The sequence below is a fragment of the Schistocerca serialis genome, chromosome 3 (assembly GCF_023864345.2).
Source record: "Schistocerca serialis cubense isolate TAMUIC-IGC-003099 chromosome 3, iqSchSeri2.2, whole genome shotgun sequence".
NCBI lineage: Eukaryota > Metazoa > Arthropoda > Insecta > Orthoptera > Acrididae > Schistocerca > Schistocerca serialis.
The window spans coordinates 631,416,530-631,435,000 of NC_064640.1; the positions used below are offsets into that span (position 1 = coordinate 631,416,530).

The following is an 18,471-nucleotide window of genomic DNA, read 5'->3' on the forward strand; positions in this document are numbered from 1 at the left end:
GGAGAGCCGCAGTCGGCGTGGGCGGGAGTGGCGGAGAAGGCCCGGGCCCAACCGGCATGGCACTGCGCGAGCGGCGGCTGAGCGCGCATTCACCACGTGCTGCTCAGGAGATGTCGTCAGTCGCTCAGTGACGCTCCGACAGGACAGTTGGGAACCGACCAGCAATGGAGAAGGGACCAGGTGCTGTGCTCTCTGCCTCACTGGTGCTGATGCTGGTGGGCTCCGGCGATGCCTCCCTGCTCCTGCCGAGTGCAGGCGTGGGCCCGCGTCTTCGCTTGGCGCAGCCTCCGGAAGCGCAGCCGCCGGCGGCGACCGGCGACTCGGCGGCCGCAGCGGTGCCCATCGGCGTCGGCACCGCGGCCGAGCGCTGGCTGCCGCTGCCGTGGTCCAAGCGGCAGAACGCCGAGCCGCACCAGCACCCCGACATCCCCACCGCGCTCACCGAGCACCTCATCATCCGGTCGCAGCGCGGGAACCGCCAGTACGACGTCCCGCAGATCGGTGAGTGTCGGCGCGCCACATGGCGCTCAGTCCCGACGACGCCGTTTCCTCGCAACGCACACCTCATCCCCTTCCCGCTGCCGACTCTGGCGTCCTCCCCGCTAGTAGATATTTCTCTCTATTCTCTATCGCTGTTTTATAAATATTTTATATCTTTCCCTTCAATTTTCGAGAGCTTCATTGTATGTGACAGCGTTAGTCACGTCACTCTTACGTAAATAATATTTCATTTGTCGTCACTGAATTAGTGTCGTTATTCTTGTGTCAGTTACCTATGATCTTACAAAAAAGAAAAAAAAAGTATGCAAACAGAAAAGATTTGCCATTGGCTTTCTTATTAACCTTCGTCGTACGCTTAACTGTTAACATTTCTGATGATTTTGTGTTTCAGTGAGTGCAATAAACGCTCTTAGGACTTTTACAACTCACTGTGTCATTTATACTGGCGACTTGACGAGCCTCGGTTAATGTTCGTCTTTGCGGTGATTAGGCCCCTATTGCTACATATAAGCTCTCCAGTGGCTCGCCGTGTCAAATTTCAATGAACAACACGTGACATATCGCCTCATACGATGAAGTGACCATCCCCAGTTATCTTACTTTCACTAAAACTTATGTATCACTTGCTTTACTGTTTCTCTTAAAACTTATCTGCTGCACGTGCATAGTTAGCCTCACCTTTGGAGCACTCTCTTCTTCTGTACAAAATAATTTCTCTCAGTTTTACTACATCCCGCACTTCCTATATTCATTTCTTCAGCATAAGATTCGTACTTTTAAGTAGCTTAATTTATATATATATATATATATATATATATATATATATATATATATTGATACTGTCTTTATTATTAAGCTATGACATACTAATACGTTGTAAGTTTTCATAACGTCCGGACACTTGTTGAACAGTGTTCAGATATCAGCACATTCAAATTAAGTAATTGGTAAGAAACGGAGACAGCGTACAGCACGACATATAAGATAGCATGGGCCGTTGCTAACGTTGTTTTCTGTTTCTGTGTGCACTATTTGTCTACCCTTTGTCGTCAACTGCATGATAGTTTCACCAAATAAAATTTGTCTGTGTAATTATGTACATTAATTTGCCACAAAGTGGGCTATACACATCCATAAGTATCCTGCGGCAGCAACAGGCTGTACCAGCCTTTGCCACGAATATCTCCCTACCATTTTACATCCTTTTCTTGATAAATTTCAGAAAATAAGTCGTTGAGCATATATTCCGCACAAGAAATGAAGATTGTGGAGTACTTAAAAGGTAACTACGACCAGTGTCATAATATATGGAAGTGTTGAGACACCTGTTTTTCACATATATTCACTCCATAATGACAAACTTTGCAAATAGTTCTAAGTCATTTTGAAGAAATTCTGAATGATAATCACGAAGAACTAAATTCAACTCTAATAAACATCGTCGAGAAATAAATGTGAAAAAGAACAAACGAATACAAGTGGAACAGGGGAAAAAACAGTATCCACGTCTGAGGAGACACTGCCTTTGGCGCACAGTACCTCGAAAAATGCCACGTATATCGGTCTCCTTACAGACTGAGAAGCAATATTTAAAGTTTAACCTCTTAGAATTCCCAAAATAATATTATGTCGGTGATCAAATTGACGAGTGAACTTGAGTGACTGCTGAAATTCAGCTTCGTTTCATTCCCTCTTTAACTCCCTTGCTGGCATCATTATAAACTCATTAGATTATCATTAGATTATACTAAAGGTATAGTTTGATAAATAACCTTGAACACAAACTAATTTTTTGGAGGAAGCTGACTTGCAAGATTAGATACCTTGAACACTACACTGTTTACTTCGAAACATCGAAGCGTAGGTTCCAGGATATACGCATTAATAGCGAGAATACGATGTCCTGCATCCCTTGAGTTTGTTAAATTCACATATCACAAAAACTCTTCTTTGAGTACTTATGATATCAGCTCTTCTTTCTACACGAAGTGGATTAGGGATACAGCGTGAAAGATGTTCCCAAGTGTCGCATAATAACTGACTTTGCGTGGACCTGAGTACAAGCCTGCACTATTGGTTCGGCTCCAGTCCGCTCACTTATTAACAACCGAAGATGTCTGTACAACCTTAGGGCCTGTTTTCATTTTTAAGTCCTTTAAAGTGTTACAATTACAAGCAAAAATTATCTGCGGTATTTAAAAGTGGATGAGGAGATTGTATAAGTCCAGTTACACGAGATCCTTTTGTAACAGTAAATCTACCAACCCCAAGTACGCAAATAGTTCCGGGACGATACTGAGAAAGATACTTCGGAATTTATAAGTAAATATAATATTAAAAATGGCTCTAAGCACTATGGGACTTAACATCTGAGGTCATCAGTTCCATAGAATTAGAACTATATAAATCTAACTAACCTAAGGACATCACACACATCCACGCCCGAGGCAGGATTCGAACCTGCGACCGTAGCAGCAGCGCGGTTCCGGACTGAAGCGCCTAGAACCGCTCGGCCGCAACAGTCAGCAAATATAATGTTACAACCAGAAATACTATATGCAGTTCAGATTTTCGTGTGACGGTTATTTCTTGGCGACGAGGATTTCCTAGTTCCTCGTAGTCTATAAAATTCTCCGTTGTTTTATGGAAGACGCGTAAAGCACGTTGACTGACTGTGTTTTACGTGTTCCACGATGGATAGAGAAGATCTTTCATTGTTTAAAGAACTTAAACAGGCTGCTTTCGGGTATCGTTAAAATTGGTTATCGCCGCTGTCAGATAATTCGCGAAACTGTACGATTGGTGTAATGCTTTATTATAAGTTAAACTTTCGCGATTCAGTAAATAATAAAGATGAGAAAATTTACAGACCTTCAATTTCAGTTCGCCTATATGTTCGTGGCGTGGCAGCCGATTCGATTTAATTTTTACTCTCGAAGTTATCCTTGTCCGTTTAGCCGGATTTACTACAACCACGTAGATTCAAAATAATTTTGTAAATAAGATCATTGCCGTAGAATTTCAGAGAAATAACTTTAAAAACCTTACATATTTTGTGAAACTATTTTACTATTCATTGGTTAGCGGTTTACTTACGTTCGACAACATTTAATACGCACGTTGACTCTTTGATTTTGAATTCAGATGAAGATGTAAATTGTTTAAATGGGCGGTAAAAATATATGAAATAAAATCATCGCATGTTCATAGTACCAAACTGTGCACAGACTACCCAACAATATGGCCTTCCTATCATTCCTATACCACCTGCGGAAGACCATGGGACTAAGGCATGGTGTAGTAATAGCAGTAAACGATAAATATACCATGTCTTACAGATCGTCGAAACCTTTCTAACTAATTTGTGTAGTATTTACCGAGAAAAAGATAGATTGTGTAGGTATGGAGATAATAGTAGAAGACGTAGAAGATGGAGAATGAGTTAAAGGTTTAAAAAACTGGATGGACACAGGTAGATAATGAAAGGAAGAGATTTTCTGACGCAGCGGACTAACTTACGCTACCATTAATGACGAATAGTTCCAAAACACTTTTGTCACAGTAGTACTACTATGTAAAATGCCCTACATCACGGTTTTAACTTTCAGAGACTGAAGGTTTAAAATGGGTTCCAAGCTGCTTGTTCCAACGTGTAATAAAAATCGCTAACTCCTACACCAATTAGTTCCCCCATAAAATTGATCAATATTATCCTGTGGGTCCGTAAAACAGTACAAACATACGTACCACGGAAAGAGAATGACGAAAATGTCTTATTACACAGCATACGCGTCGTATATATGGATGTGAAGATCTTAAGGACGAAAGTAAATGTGACATGTTGCGTAACTGTCAATGAAATGTCAACCATACATAGAAAGAACTGCTATAGTGTAGTACAGAAGATAACTCAAGCATAGACGCAATGAGACGAACAGAAATGACACTTTTATCCGAACACAATAATTAATATGATTCGTAATTTTCCCCTGGATAACATACGGCGGGAAAAACGTGCTCTGGAATATGCTCCCATAATGGTCACAAGGTTGGTAAAGAGTTCTTGTGGCAGGGCCTTCTTTTCCTTCATCTGAGAGGTTGTCAGTTCCTGAATAGTCGTTGGTGCATGTGGACGTACTGCATTACGTCTGCCAAACAGGTCCCACACGTCCTCAAACGGATTAAATCGGCCAACGGGCAGGACACTACATTCGTCTAATACCATTTCGTTCCCAGAGCTCTTCGGCCTGCACTGTTCGATGTGGTGCGTGTTGTCATCCCTAAAAATTAGGTCAGGACCGACTGATCACCTGCGTAGTCGCAGGTGGAGAAGAAGTGCAGTGTCATATTAACGTTGACCGGAGACTGAATCGTTTTCAAACATTGGGGGTCAGTAAGCAAATGCAACATTTTGCCTTCGTACTCCGTGCCAAATGGACCACAAAATGATCATGTTCGACACTTTTCCTGGGTAAATTACGTATTCCCATGTCTCACCATATGAGAGTACGTCCTACATTTTCGAACATGATCGTTTTGGTTGTCCAAGGGCTATGGTGTAAAGAGGCGTAATGCTGCATAGGCGTACTGATCTCCAAATATTTGAAGACGGTACAATCACCGATCACCGTTACTGTGGCGCTGTATTATTTTCCAGTGGGCGTCTTTCAGGGGTGCTTTCGGCCCTGACTTAACTTTTATGGAAGATAATGCGCGCCTGCATCAAACAGCGTAGGTGGAGGATCCCTTGGAAATAGAGAATGTTCGGCTCCCGTCTCTCCCCTCCTTCCCCCCGCCAGCATGGGCCCTATTTACAGAGAATGATGGCCGTCCGTGGTAATCAGATAGCCTGTTAAGAACTACGTCCCCACTTTTGTAACGTCCAGAGGGCATCATCGATCGCGATGACTTCAGTGTGATTATTAGTTTTGACTAAAACTGTCGTTTCCTTGCGTCTCATTTCGTATTTCTTTCAAATACGTTCTGTACTACACTGTAGCAGTCCTTTCTACGTATAATCCAAGTTTCGTCTAGCTATGGTACTTGGCAGGGACACATCATGCCACAGTTACTCTCATCCGTAAGTTCTATCCTCCAGTGTATTAGCAGAATGTATGTATGAGTGAGATTGTTCTGAATTATTACAACGCTTCATGTACATTATAAAATGGGACAAGGATCTCAGAACGTTTAAAAAATGGAAACACATTTTCTTTCGAAGATCGTATGCCATATTCAGTTTCCATTTGTCGATTGTACGTTGTCGATATTAGTTGGAAAAAGGTTTATAGAGCATGAGATTCTGGAGTTTGACAACAGCAACATATTATATATATATATATATATATATATATATATATATATATATATATATCGAATGGGGAAGTTTGGAAAAAGTTATTAACGACTAATGTCAGTGGACTACCAGGTACAAAGAGACAGGGACTATCTAAGAGCATGTTAAGTATTCTAAGTTAACACCACGTTAAGTGGTCCATTATTATAGATAGGGTGAAGGCAAAGCCATTGATGAGCTCTGTACGCATTAACATTAATTTATAATAAAATTTTCACGTAGAAGGAAGAGTCCTGTTACCACTGTTAATGATATATAGAAATAATATGAAATATGTTAACACTTTCGCAAATTAAGATTTCTAAAATATTGACCTAATCGCTCCCAAATAGCGTTCTTCGTTTTTTTTTTCTATGTAAAAATTGATATTGAACCATAACTCACGGCTGACGTAATATCATATTGATTTTCATATTCTAGCACTGGGCTCTTTATGGAAATAGTGTGAATAAGAGTGAGATTTTTTTCTGGTCCGTCTATGTCACATTCACAACATGTTAGGTGAACAATCATAGGATTCGTTCAGTAGCAGTCCAACTAATGTCTTCCAATCGTATTTCAAGAAATTAGCTACATGTGCATTTAATTGAGCCCTTTCAGTTATTTACCCTGGAAAATAAGACTTCATCTGTGACGGTGACTGACAAATTTGAAAATTCGGACACTGTCTTCAGAACAATTGAGAAAGACTGATATGCCTATAAGGGAACAATTGGTTGTCGTTCTTGTGTTAAACTGACTCCCAAAGAGCTAAATCGTTTTGTTCAGAAAAAGCGCATATAGGAAACGTACCAGAGAGCAGCCCTGTGTTATAGTTGATGTGGTTCATTTATTCGTTTTTCGTAGAGCACTTTTACAAACAAGAAAATGAAATTTACAGCTCACGCAACTGCAGATTTCTGCAGTTTGTGATGATTAATAACTTTAACTAACTAGGGATACCCCGTGTTAAATTATTCCCTGTGGAGACAGATTTAATATTGTCTCAAAATGTATTTCCTTCATGAAATGAAGTCATGTCTTAAATGAAATGCAGTTCACAAATGATGACTACACAACCATCCTAAAGAGAACATAGCTCACTCTTTTCAGAAAAGAAAAAGGTTTTTTGCTGTCGAGTTTTGTACTCTCTTAAACGGCACACTTGGGTGCTACTCGGTTCCATTAGCGTGTATGTGAGCAGAGTTCAACACTGCATGACCGAAACAACATCTGAAATGAGATTCTCAGTATATTAATGTTAATTATTTTCTTCTCCACAAGTTTAAAACTGATTCAGTAATGAAGGCATTAAATAAAAACTGATAATTAGAAATGAAAAATATTTTCATGGGGACATGGTAGATTCTGAGGTTGGCGGTTCACTATAATCATGACGCCCGTAAGCCTCGTCACGTGGCCGATGAGTTATGAATAATTTGCAAAATATGTTACAGAATGTAAGCCGAATTTACTACGGCAATGGCAAATACTATTGGCGTAGAAGTCCCTGCTGCTATTGAGAAAAGGGAGACACAAACGTCAGAAGTCTGTTTACACATATTGTGAAATGACAAAGGAATGGGCTTGGTTTAATTTTTATACTAACAAACAGAAGTCTCTACCAAGTAATTAGAACAGAAATAATATTCTGAAATTGAACTTACATAGAACTCAATCATAGTTTTAGCGATCTGCTGTCAAGTGAATATACAAGCGACACAATCCCTCTCATGATGCTGTGGCTCACCAAGGGAAAGAAAGCCATCACATCTACCGTTAACAGTACATAATGATCTTTTGAATAATGTAGGAAATTTAACATTCAACAAATGAATGATTGCATAATTTTGTTAAGGATTATTAAAACTGAAGTATAAACTGTTCACTAGAAGGTTTATCCAGTTGGTTTCGAAGAGCGGGAGACAGTATTTATTGCACTGCTCAAGTAAAATGAACTCTCGAAATATATCCGCTAGTAGCCCACAGGTACTACCCGCTAAACAACCGCTAGAAAACATCGTATTAGCATAAATGTGGGGACTTCATTGTATGCCGCCTTCTGGTGTTGCGCCGCATGCTTTTACGTTGCTCCTACATATTTTCTACCCACCTTCCATGAGGTCGTCGTCTGAGTCTTTTTCTTCATTATGAATCCAGCAATTACGAGAGAGATTATATTTTCAACCTCCCACTGGTCGCAAAATTAAAATCACCGTGAAAATCCGACGATGTTTTGCGCAAATGTGTTGCGCAGGGTCTCAAGTATGCCTGTCGATTGCGTCAGAAGGCACTTCTCAGTTCTGAACACACCTTGAGCAAATAAAGATGCCTAGAGAAATCATACGCTGTCTTTCGCTGAGGGTTTCCGTCTTTCATGGCGTTCACATAAAGTAACTGTTATGCGTAACAGCAAAGTGCGGCAGTACTGCATAAACTCACTGCAGCTGCAACAATGACGCTCTTGCAGCATTTTCGATGGGAAGTGTTTGAACACTCGCCGTATAGCCCGGACATGGTTCCCCTTAATTTTCATCTCTTTGCTCATATGAACCTCTGGCTATAAGGAAAGCACTTTGACACAGACAGGGAGCTGCAGACCACTGCAAGGAAATGGCGGAAAACACACGCGGCTGCCTTCTATGACGAGTGTATTGGAAAGTTGTCGCAATGCTACGACAGATGTCTGTATCGGAGTGGCGATTATGTAGAAAAATAGCTGGAAGGTGTAGCTAAATGCTGCACATATAACATTTTTAATTTTTACCGTGACTTTAATCTCGTGACACATGGAAAATTGAAAAGATTATCGCCCTCGTAACTGGAATTCAAAATAAAGGAAAAGACAGAACCTCATGTATGGCGGCTAAATACATGTACGAGGAACGTAAATACATGCTTCGAATCATCAGGAGGTGGCGTGTAATAAAGACTCCATATTTATGCTAATATGATTTTTTTTAGCAGTTGCTTAATTATTGTTACCTGCGGGCTACCAGCTAAGAAGTGCAATAAATACTGTTTTCTGCTCGTTGAAGCGAACTGCATAAATCTTCTAGTGAATATATTCTACTTCAGTTTTTTGTGGTAGGCTCTTATGGGACCAAACTGCTGAGGTTATCGGTCCCTAGGCTTACACACTACTTAATCTAACTTAAACTAACTTACGTTAAGGACAACACACACACCCCTGCCCGAGGGAGAACTCGAACCTCCGACTGGGGCAGCTGCACGAACCGTGGCTAGGCGCTCAAGACCCCGCGGCCACTCCACGCGTCTGCTTCAGTTTTAATTCTCCTTAACGCAGTAATGCATTCATTCATTTGTTGTCTAACATACTCAAAAGACTACTAAGTACTGTTAACGCAGATGTGATTGCTGTATTTTGATTGGTAAGCCAAAGCATCATGGGAGAGATTGTTTCACTTGTAACCTGTATCACTTGGCAGCAGATCTCTAAAATTATGGTTGATTTCTATGTAAGTTCCATTTTGAGAATATTATTTCTGCTCTAATTACTAAGTAGAGGATATTATCTGTTACTAGAATAACTAAATCAAGCCCCTTCCCTTGTCATTTGACGAACATTGACCGCCATGGGTATAGCGTAACGTCAATCTCAGGCAGTGCATTTATTCTCAGAAAAACGTTTTCGCTTTCAGCATTAGTTTTATTCAGAGCATTATTCCATTACTGGTTCAGTCCTAAACTTGTAAAGAAGAGTGTAAGTAACATTAACATACTGAGAATAACATTTCAGGTGCAGTTTCGGTAATGTTATGTTAAAATCTGCCCACACATACGCCAATGAAGCCGAGTAGGATCCAAATGTGTTGCTTAAGAGAGCACAGAACTCAGCAGCAAGGAAACCGATTCTAAAAGCAGTGAGTTTTTTCCTAACAATTAGGTCTATATTTGAGAAATTTTAATAATGTGAAGATATTTTTATATTATTTCTAAACAGTATTAACATCAGTAAATGGAAACTTGCTTCTACGTGAACATTATAAATTAATGTTAATGCGTACACAGTAGTTCATCAGTGAATTTGGTGTCACGTGAACTATAAAAATGTTCCATTTAGCGTGGAGCCAACTTTTCATACTAAATATGCTCTTCGGTAGACCCTTTGGAAATCAGGAAAACCTCGTAGCCCACTGACTTTAGTTGATTAGAATAGTTTACTTTAAGGTGAATAACTTATACTCAACTTTTTTTATTCAGGTAGCTAAACATTGCTTCCAGGGTTAGACGCAAGAACCAATGACCCTCATGAAGCAGTAGCATGACTTCTTTTAGTCACAATTCTATTTGATCTACTGGGCCGGTCGGAGTGGTCGAGCGGGTCTAGGTGCTACAGTCTGGAACCGAGCTACCGCTGTGGTCGCAGGTTCGAATCCTGCCTCGGGCATGGATATGTGTAATGTCCTTAGGTTAGTTAGGTTTAAGTAGTTCTAAGTTCTAGGGAACTGATGACCTTAGAAGTTAAGTCCCATAGTGCTCAGAGCCATTTGATCTACTGGAATATGAGAGAATTGTTTTTGATCTTTCATCATCGAGCCTTATTAGTAAATAAAACGGTCACTAAGATACAACTATTATATATTATTTGGCTTTGTATCACATTAACATTACAGAGTGGTTCGTTGGCGAATAATTAACCGAAAGAGCAATTTTACCGAAATGAAAAGAATAACGTAAGTTGCTAGATAATGAAATTTTCCGTAAGAACACTTATAGGACCATTCGATATTATATAGTATGACGCTGTTGTCAAACTCCCGAATCTCACGCTCTGTAAACCTTTTCTTAACAAATATCGACAACGTACAACCGACAAAGGAAAGCAAAATATGGCATATCACCTTTGAAAGGTTACGTCTTCTCATTTTTTAAACGTTCTGAGATCCTTGTCTCATTTTACAATGTACACGTACGCATTATAATAACTCAGAACAATCTCACTCAGACAAACAATTTGCTAATACCTCTGAGTACAAAACTTAAGGAGGAGAATAACTGTGGCATGATGTGTCCCAGCCAAGTAACATAGCTCGACGAAGCTTGCACCATAAGAAGAATGGACTGCTACAGTATAGTACGATCGGACGCAGAAAAAAAAAGAAGAAGAAAGATACGGCCCTCGTAATTTCGATATTGCAGCTGCTATCTATCGGCTTGGTTGGATATTCCACTCTCCGGTATTACATATTAAACAGGGTTATTGCTACGACCTCCAAACCAGTCTGTTCGTTTACCACATACAGGGTGTCCCACGAGGAATGGTCAGTAACAAGGAATGTAACAGCAATGACCATTCGAAGCAGAAAAGTCAAGAAGACATGGGCTCTAAAATGCGTACCTTAAGAGCTATGAGCACCTCATTGCTGTGAAACATATCTCTTCCACTGGTGTGTTCGTAGCCCTCAAGGTGTACATTTTAGGGCCCGTGTTCACTAGACAATTTCTTCTTGTTTTTGAGAATATTATATCTTCGCAAAATAAGGAAAGTAAAGACCTTGCCGTGTAAGAGATGTGTTTCACAGTATCGAACATGAAGATTTGCTCATTGCTCTTATGATATGCATTTTAGAACACATGTGTACCAGATATTTTTGCTCAGAATAATCGTCCTTGTCATATCCCTGAATACTAACTTTCCTCCTATGATACCCTGTATATTGTCTGGTGGACAAGGTATGAAGCCTTATGAGGCTGTTTTCAGATGAGGTAATTGCAAACGTGAAGATGCCCTCTTTAGGCAAATGTTACGTAACGCGCGTAAATAGTTGAAATGATCGCATCACTATGTGGTTGCCCGCCCCCGGTAGCTGAGCGCGACGGGATGTCATACGTAACGGACCGCAAGTTGCCAAAGTGGCGTCAACTCGAAAGACTTGCACCAGGCGGACCGACTACCCAGCGGGAGGCCCTAGACACAAGGCATTTCCATTTTTACTATGTGATTGATGGTCTCTTTCTGGAATCGATCGAAACTATCACGTATCTAGGAATATCTGTATGGATCAATTTCCCTTTCCCAGGTACCGAGAAATGTACTTACCACCAACTGTATTTCTTAATAGCGTTCGTAGAAATACGTTGTAGCACCTCTTTACGCTCCTAGCACCTATTGGTACTTTACTACACCATCTGCGGTTCGTGTTTGTTGTGGAATATAGCTTTCAGTTGCCTTCAAATGTGTCTTGTGCCGTACAGGTACGCTCGAAGTACATAGATCACGAAACAATGTTGTATATGGGCCAGTGGTTTCTATGCACACCAACAAAGTATTTTTTCCGGGAGGAATTTGAAGTATATTTGCCACAAAATTAATATTGCTTTTGTGGAAAGCAGGGAGCCTACTTTCTTCCAAATTAATTATTTTTCTACGCTTATCAAATAATGTCGTACCACCTCTGTATGTGGTAGTACGATGAATTGGGTGTATAAGAACTGCTTGCCTGACACCTTTTAGTAGTACGCTGTATTATGTGTATAAAAACTGCTAAACTTTCAGTTCCTGTTTGCCGAAAGATGGTTACTTTAGCCACTTGTGAAGACTACATCCATATCTACACATACACTCCACAAGCTAACGTATTGTATACGGCGGAGGGTTCCATGTAGTTTTACTAGCCATTTTGTTTCCTATTCCTTTCGCAAACGGAGCTAGCTGAAAACGACTATCTGTATGTCTCTGTACGAGCCCTGATATCTCTTACCTTGTTTTCGCGGTATTTACTTGAAATGTTCTTTGGCAGCAGTAGAATCGTTCTGCAGATATCGGCAATGCTTGTTATGTGAACTTCCTCAACTCTCTTTCGCGGAGAGAACGTTTCTTCCTCACAGGGATTCCCATTTGATTGAATGAAGCATGTCTTAAACACTCGCGTATTACCCGATACTGCCGGTAACAAATCTAGCAGCCCGCCCCTGAATGGCTTCGCTACCTTTTCTTAATCCGACGTGATAGGGGTGGCAAACACTTGAGTAATACTGAAGAATGGATCACAAGAGTGTTCTATATGTGGGCTACTTTACATGGGAATTTAATTTTCCTAAAATTCTCTCAGCAAACCGAAGTCAAAAATTCGCCGCCGGTACCTTCGTCGTTACATCTTCATTCCATTTCATACTGCTTTATAACGTTATGCCTAGATATTTAATCGATATGACTGTGTCCAGCAGTACACAACTTATACTGCATTTGAACGTTACAGTGCTGTTTTCCCCACTCGCCTGCATTAACTTACATTTTTACACATTGAGATCAAGTTCCCATTCATCAAATTAACAGAATTTCTGTGTAAATTTTCAAATGGGTTCAAATGGCTCTGAGCGCTATGGGACTTAATTTCTGAGGTCATCAGTCGCCTAGAACTTAGACGTACTTAAACTTAACTAACCGAAAGACATCACACACATCCATGCCCGAGGCATTATTGGAACTTGCGACCGTAGCGGTCGCGCGGTTCCAGACTGAAGCACCTAGAACCACTCGGCCACTCCGGCCGGATTTATTTTCTGCACATTTTAATAAAAAAAAAATTGGGTTGCATTTCTACCCAAAAGCGTATACGGGTATGGTGTAAGAACTCAACATACTGTTCATTATTTCTGTCTATCTTGTTCTGTGCAGAGACAGCACTATAATACCAGTGAATCTTGGAGGGATACCACAATGATCAACCATATTAATTGTGCCTCCGATTTCTGTTGGTTTTGAATGTACTGCTTCTAGCCAAGTTCCAGAGAATTCATAAGAGATTAAAAATGCTACATAGACTTTATTATAAAATAACTTGCATCATGAAGCAATATTCTCAGTGACAGAAGTGAAAGGTGAAGTAAAATGCTGGTAATAACAAAACGTTGTTGAAACTGAGATTAGGTTCAGTCTGACTTTGTGGAGGCCAAGTAATATGGGAGACGATACAATCGTTCTTTATCAGTGTAGGATGCCAATAAAGAAATAACAGCTTTCTAACGTGTGTCAGCAGGTGTGTACGTCGCATCTGAAGTTGAGAATGAAGAAACTGCGTTGTTTTTATATTTATTATAACGGTGTTCCTTGTCTTCGGCTGACAACAATTATACGTTTGTGTGGTGGTAAATAATTCATAAACATCACGAAAACTGTACAATGTGACCAACTATAAAAATTTCATGTCATTCGTAAGCCACTACATACAAAATTCCATGTATTCTGACATAATTACTTTTACACTTTTGAAGGGATGTTCGCTGCAAACGCTCCATTGCCCTTCATACTGAACTTCAAGACTCATGTCATATTTATTGCATGATTGCATGTCATTCACATACATAATACAGAATTAACATAATCCTATACTGAGTTTCCAGAATGAGATTTTCACTCAGCAGCGGAGTGTGCGCTGATATGAAACTTCCTGGTAGATTAAAACTGTGTGCCCGACCGAGACTCGAACTCGGGACCTTTGCAGGAGAGCTTCTGTAAAGTTTGGAAGGCAGGAGACGAGGTACTGGCGGAAGTAAAGCTGTGAGTACCGGGCGTGAATCTGCTTCGGTAGCTCAGTTGGTAGAGCCTATACTGAGTATTCACATGCGATTCCCGAAGGCCACAAGCTGCTAAGTTGACTAACAGTCTTAGATTGGCATGCGTTCTATTACCGAACCATTTATGCTGTTACGTAATTAAGTTTACGTGATGCACTATTGAAGAGAACTTACCAAGTATATTGGTTTTCTTCGTACATCTCAACGTTCGCCGTTTCATCTAGCTGTAAACAGATGCAGCTGAGGTTCATTAAGCGTTCAAACGACAATGTGATAGAAATGGTGCCCATCTCGGTAGACGGATGAATAAATGAAAAATTCATACAGGAAAGTGAAATACGTAGAACGAAAGTATTGAGTTCATTAATCTATTCGCAAAAGTCGTGACTGAGAAACTTGCCTCTGGATTGGATTGGATTGTTTGGGGGAAGAGACCAAACAGCAAGGTCATCGGTTTCATCGAATTAGGGAAGGAAGTCGGCCGTGCCCTTTCAAAGGAACCATCCCAGCACTTGCCTGGAACGATTTAGGGAAATCACGGAAAACCTAAATAAGGATGGCCGGACGCGGGATTGAACCGTCGTCCTCCCGAATACGAGTCCAGTGTACTACCACTGTACCACCTCGCTCGGTGCCTCTATGTACAATGATATTACTCGGAGATGTTCCAGGAAACAACTCCCGACCGGTGCCATGAAATAGGACTCAGTGGCACAGGTCTCTGAACTAACTGACTGCTAACTTCAGGATTCTGTAGAATGAGGATAAATTCACAAGGATTGTCACTGTGATGTAAATAGCTTTACCCTAAATCTATACAGATGGCGGATTCTGCGGTTTCATTTTCTATTAAATAAATCGCTACCATGGAAAAAACACATAATTTTTAAGAAGTATTACATTTCATGATTTATGTGGTACCCTCGTCGTCATTTGCTTTCTCTTTCTGGTTTCGTCTCAGTTCCATAAGGACAACCAGTTATTTCCTTCATATGTCCTTTAGGGGGATTGGTATTCGCACATCTGTTGAGGGTCCCAAATGTCTTTCTCGGTATACCATGAAACGACACCTCTACACGAATCGTGCCATTTTGAAGTTCATCACATTGAGACCTCATTCTACCTCGTAAGAGTTGAGACCATCGTCGACCTGTGCATAGCAGTTTTCCTCACACACCGTAGTAATTAGAGCTTGACATAATCGATTCTCGTACGTGTTGGCTCCTAAAATATCTTTCCGATGATAAACTACCCTTCGTAATGAAACGCAAGGCAAGGCGTTGCTTGACTGCTTAACCTGACATCGAAAAGTCATTTAATTATCCTCAGACTCATGCAGATTTTAGCGTTTGAATATTTCCATTAAATGTGTGGATCACTACATCACAATTTAAACATATCTTATACAAAAACTGTGTAATGTGATTTTGTGTTTACATTTGCGGTTACTTCATAGTATCTAATTTAAAATAAAACAAATTATAGCCTGCGGGAATAACCGGTTCATTTCTTGGGTTATTAATTTCTGCTGTTAATAAATAATATCAGGGAGAACATAAAATTTAAGGTCATATATCGTTACGTAATATGTAGGTCAATTCCGCAATTTTTACATAGGTACTCTTATTTCGTCGGTATCATCATTAGGGAGAACTTAGTCATTTTGAAAAAACCATTTCAGCCTTCAAATCATTCGTATAAGATTCGACTGTGTTCATGGCTAATAATATTCAGTTTTGGAAATACTCATAATATGATGCACGGCAGTTACACTATATCAAGTCGTACCTGCGATGTTGGCTAACGGTTACGTTTCAGTAATGATATGTTCATATCTCATACGGTTATTCATCGATCTACTTCACCAGTCGCGTGAATATTTTCCTAGTTTCTGGTTATGAGATTTTTCGTTATATCTCTTCTACACAAACCCAGCTCAGTTTCGAATTCGAGGTATTATAGAAACATACTGTGGTTGACATTGTTTCAGACTGTGGAAAGGTGGTCACATAGAGAAATCATAAACTAAAAAAAACGTAAAAGTTATACGCATTATGGATCTCGAAAATATTGTTTCACTCGTAACTGTGTAAAGCAGTTGCTGCCTGCAGTAATTACGTAGACAGCTTCTACTGCAGTTAAATGAAGAGTCACGTATCGTAGTTGCACCTAACAAAGATTGTTTGTTCTAGTGAGAATAATGTTTAGCACAAGGCCACGTATTTTAGTAAAGAATTTAGTCCAATAGTCTTGTACCACATAACTCTATCTTGAACTTAATAAGTCTAGGTTTGCACACAAAGTAATTTGTAGCCAAGTGATAAGGGTCATCACACTCCCACCCTAATATTTAAATGTCAAACTGGACAGTCAGGAAAATACTAAGATGATGAAACGAGTGAACTGAATGAATGTAGAAATGTAACAGCTTTTTCTCTTGGCACCACTTTCACGTGTGTGAAGAATATGTGAGATAAGAGAAGTAGAAGATATATTCGTCTAGGTGCATGTATCGTGTCTACAACTCTAATATTAAAGGATTCAATAACATCACAAAGTCTTCAAGCACGATTTGTTTATACAACTTTTCTGGTATCCAACTCTCTGGAAATAAAGTTCAGTTCTCAGTTACTCCATAGCCTTGCATGTGCTGCAGGGTACCGAATTCTTCCAGTCGCTGAATGTTTGACACCTGCGTTTTTGAAATGTCTTCTCATTTGTTCTCAAATTTTATGACAGTCGATATTTTCGGGGTATGAACGTGATTACAATATTAATGCATTTTTATTTCAGCTCTGGGTAGCTATGAGCTGTCAAGTAGTGACTGGGTAACATGTGAATACTGTTACCCGTGTATATCTAAATAGCAGTGCTTCATCTCACCACTGAAGTTATTAGTTATTATTGAGAAGAACGTTCGACTGGAAGAAGTTTCATGGCGGCTGACTTTCCGTTGTGTCGCTGGCTGCTCTGCTCGACTCGTTACCGATCCACCGTGGCAGGCCTCTAATGAGCAATATGTTCTTTAATTCTTTACACGGTAGTGTTCGGCGTCGTTGCGCTGCATGCGACTCGCTCGGCACACGTTGGTGTAATCGTAACTACCATGTACATCACACTCCATAGGTTGTTTGTAGCAGTGATTGGATTAATCTGCTTAAGAGGCCAATTAGGATTCTACAGCCGAGTAATTTTCTCTGGCACTACACATGGGACGTGTTCTGCACTAACGTAAACTACAAGAACAATTTAGAAGCAACATAAATCTGATTATTCAATAACAATGAACTGTTTCGATTCAAAGCGTTACAGTACAATATAAAACACACAGATACACCACTTTCTTTTGGCTTAATAACCAGTCTCTGTGAACGCTTTTCCATTCGTTCAATAAATTTTTTCGACTGTTTCTTAAAAGATTACCTCTCTTCTCGTATTTCTGTGAGGCCATTGATTATAACTATTTATTTCTTTGTTCAACAGCAGGTACCTCATTTTGTATCATCCGCAATATCTACAAATCGAATAATTTAACTCCGTAGCGTGCGATTTAGGATCGCTCCCGGACTTTCTAGCCAAATACTCGCCTTATGATTACCATGTTTTGTTTATAAACAATGAGAGCCTGCGTGCATAAACCCTTTCCAAAAACAAAAACGTTCAGAGCATTACCCTCCAGCTGATCTCACAGATGGTAAATTACTTTTCAATCGACATTTACTTTACACAGCCTAGTACAAAGGAAATCCCAAGGACAAAGACTGTAAAAACTAAATCATATAATTAGCAGCTACTGCTAAACAAACAGAAAATCGTTCGTATAAAAGTGAAAAAAATACAAAACTACTGGATTGCAATGGTATTTATCGCCGTCAGATTTTGTTGTACTATGGCACTATCACATAAAATTAAATGATTAATAGGGGAATGAAGGGTAGATGACGAATCATTAATTGAATGGGACTGCTTTGAGAGAATGACTTGCCTCACAGGTGGGTAGCACTCTACGTCTGCTACAATATGAACTACGTCTAACCGCCAGGATTTAGCCCTGAGGCAGCACAATTTGTGTTTACAGGCATGTTCCTTGTGAT

General features: G+C 40.0%; 1 protein-coding gene across 1 annotated transcript in view; it reads left to right on the forward strand.

Moving 5' to 3' along the window:
- The first annotated feature begins 391 nt into the window (after positions 1-391).
- The window catches only part of LOC126469549 (uncharacterized), a 444,554-nt gene continuing 426,474 nt past the window's right edge, over positions 392-18,471 (forward strand). Inside the window, exon 1 of the mRNA XM_050096667.1 lies at positions 392-501. The gene's annotated coding sequence lies outside the window, so the exon portion shown is untranslated. The remainder of the gene's footprint in view (positions 502-18,471) is intronic.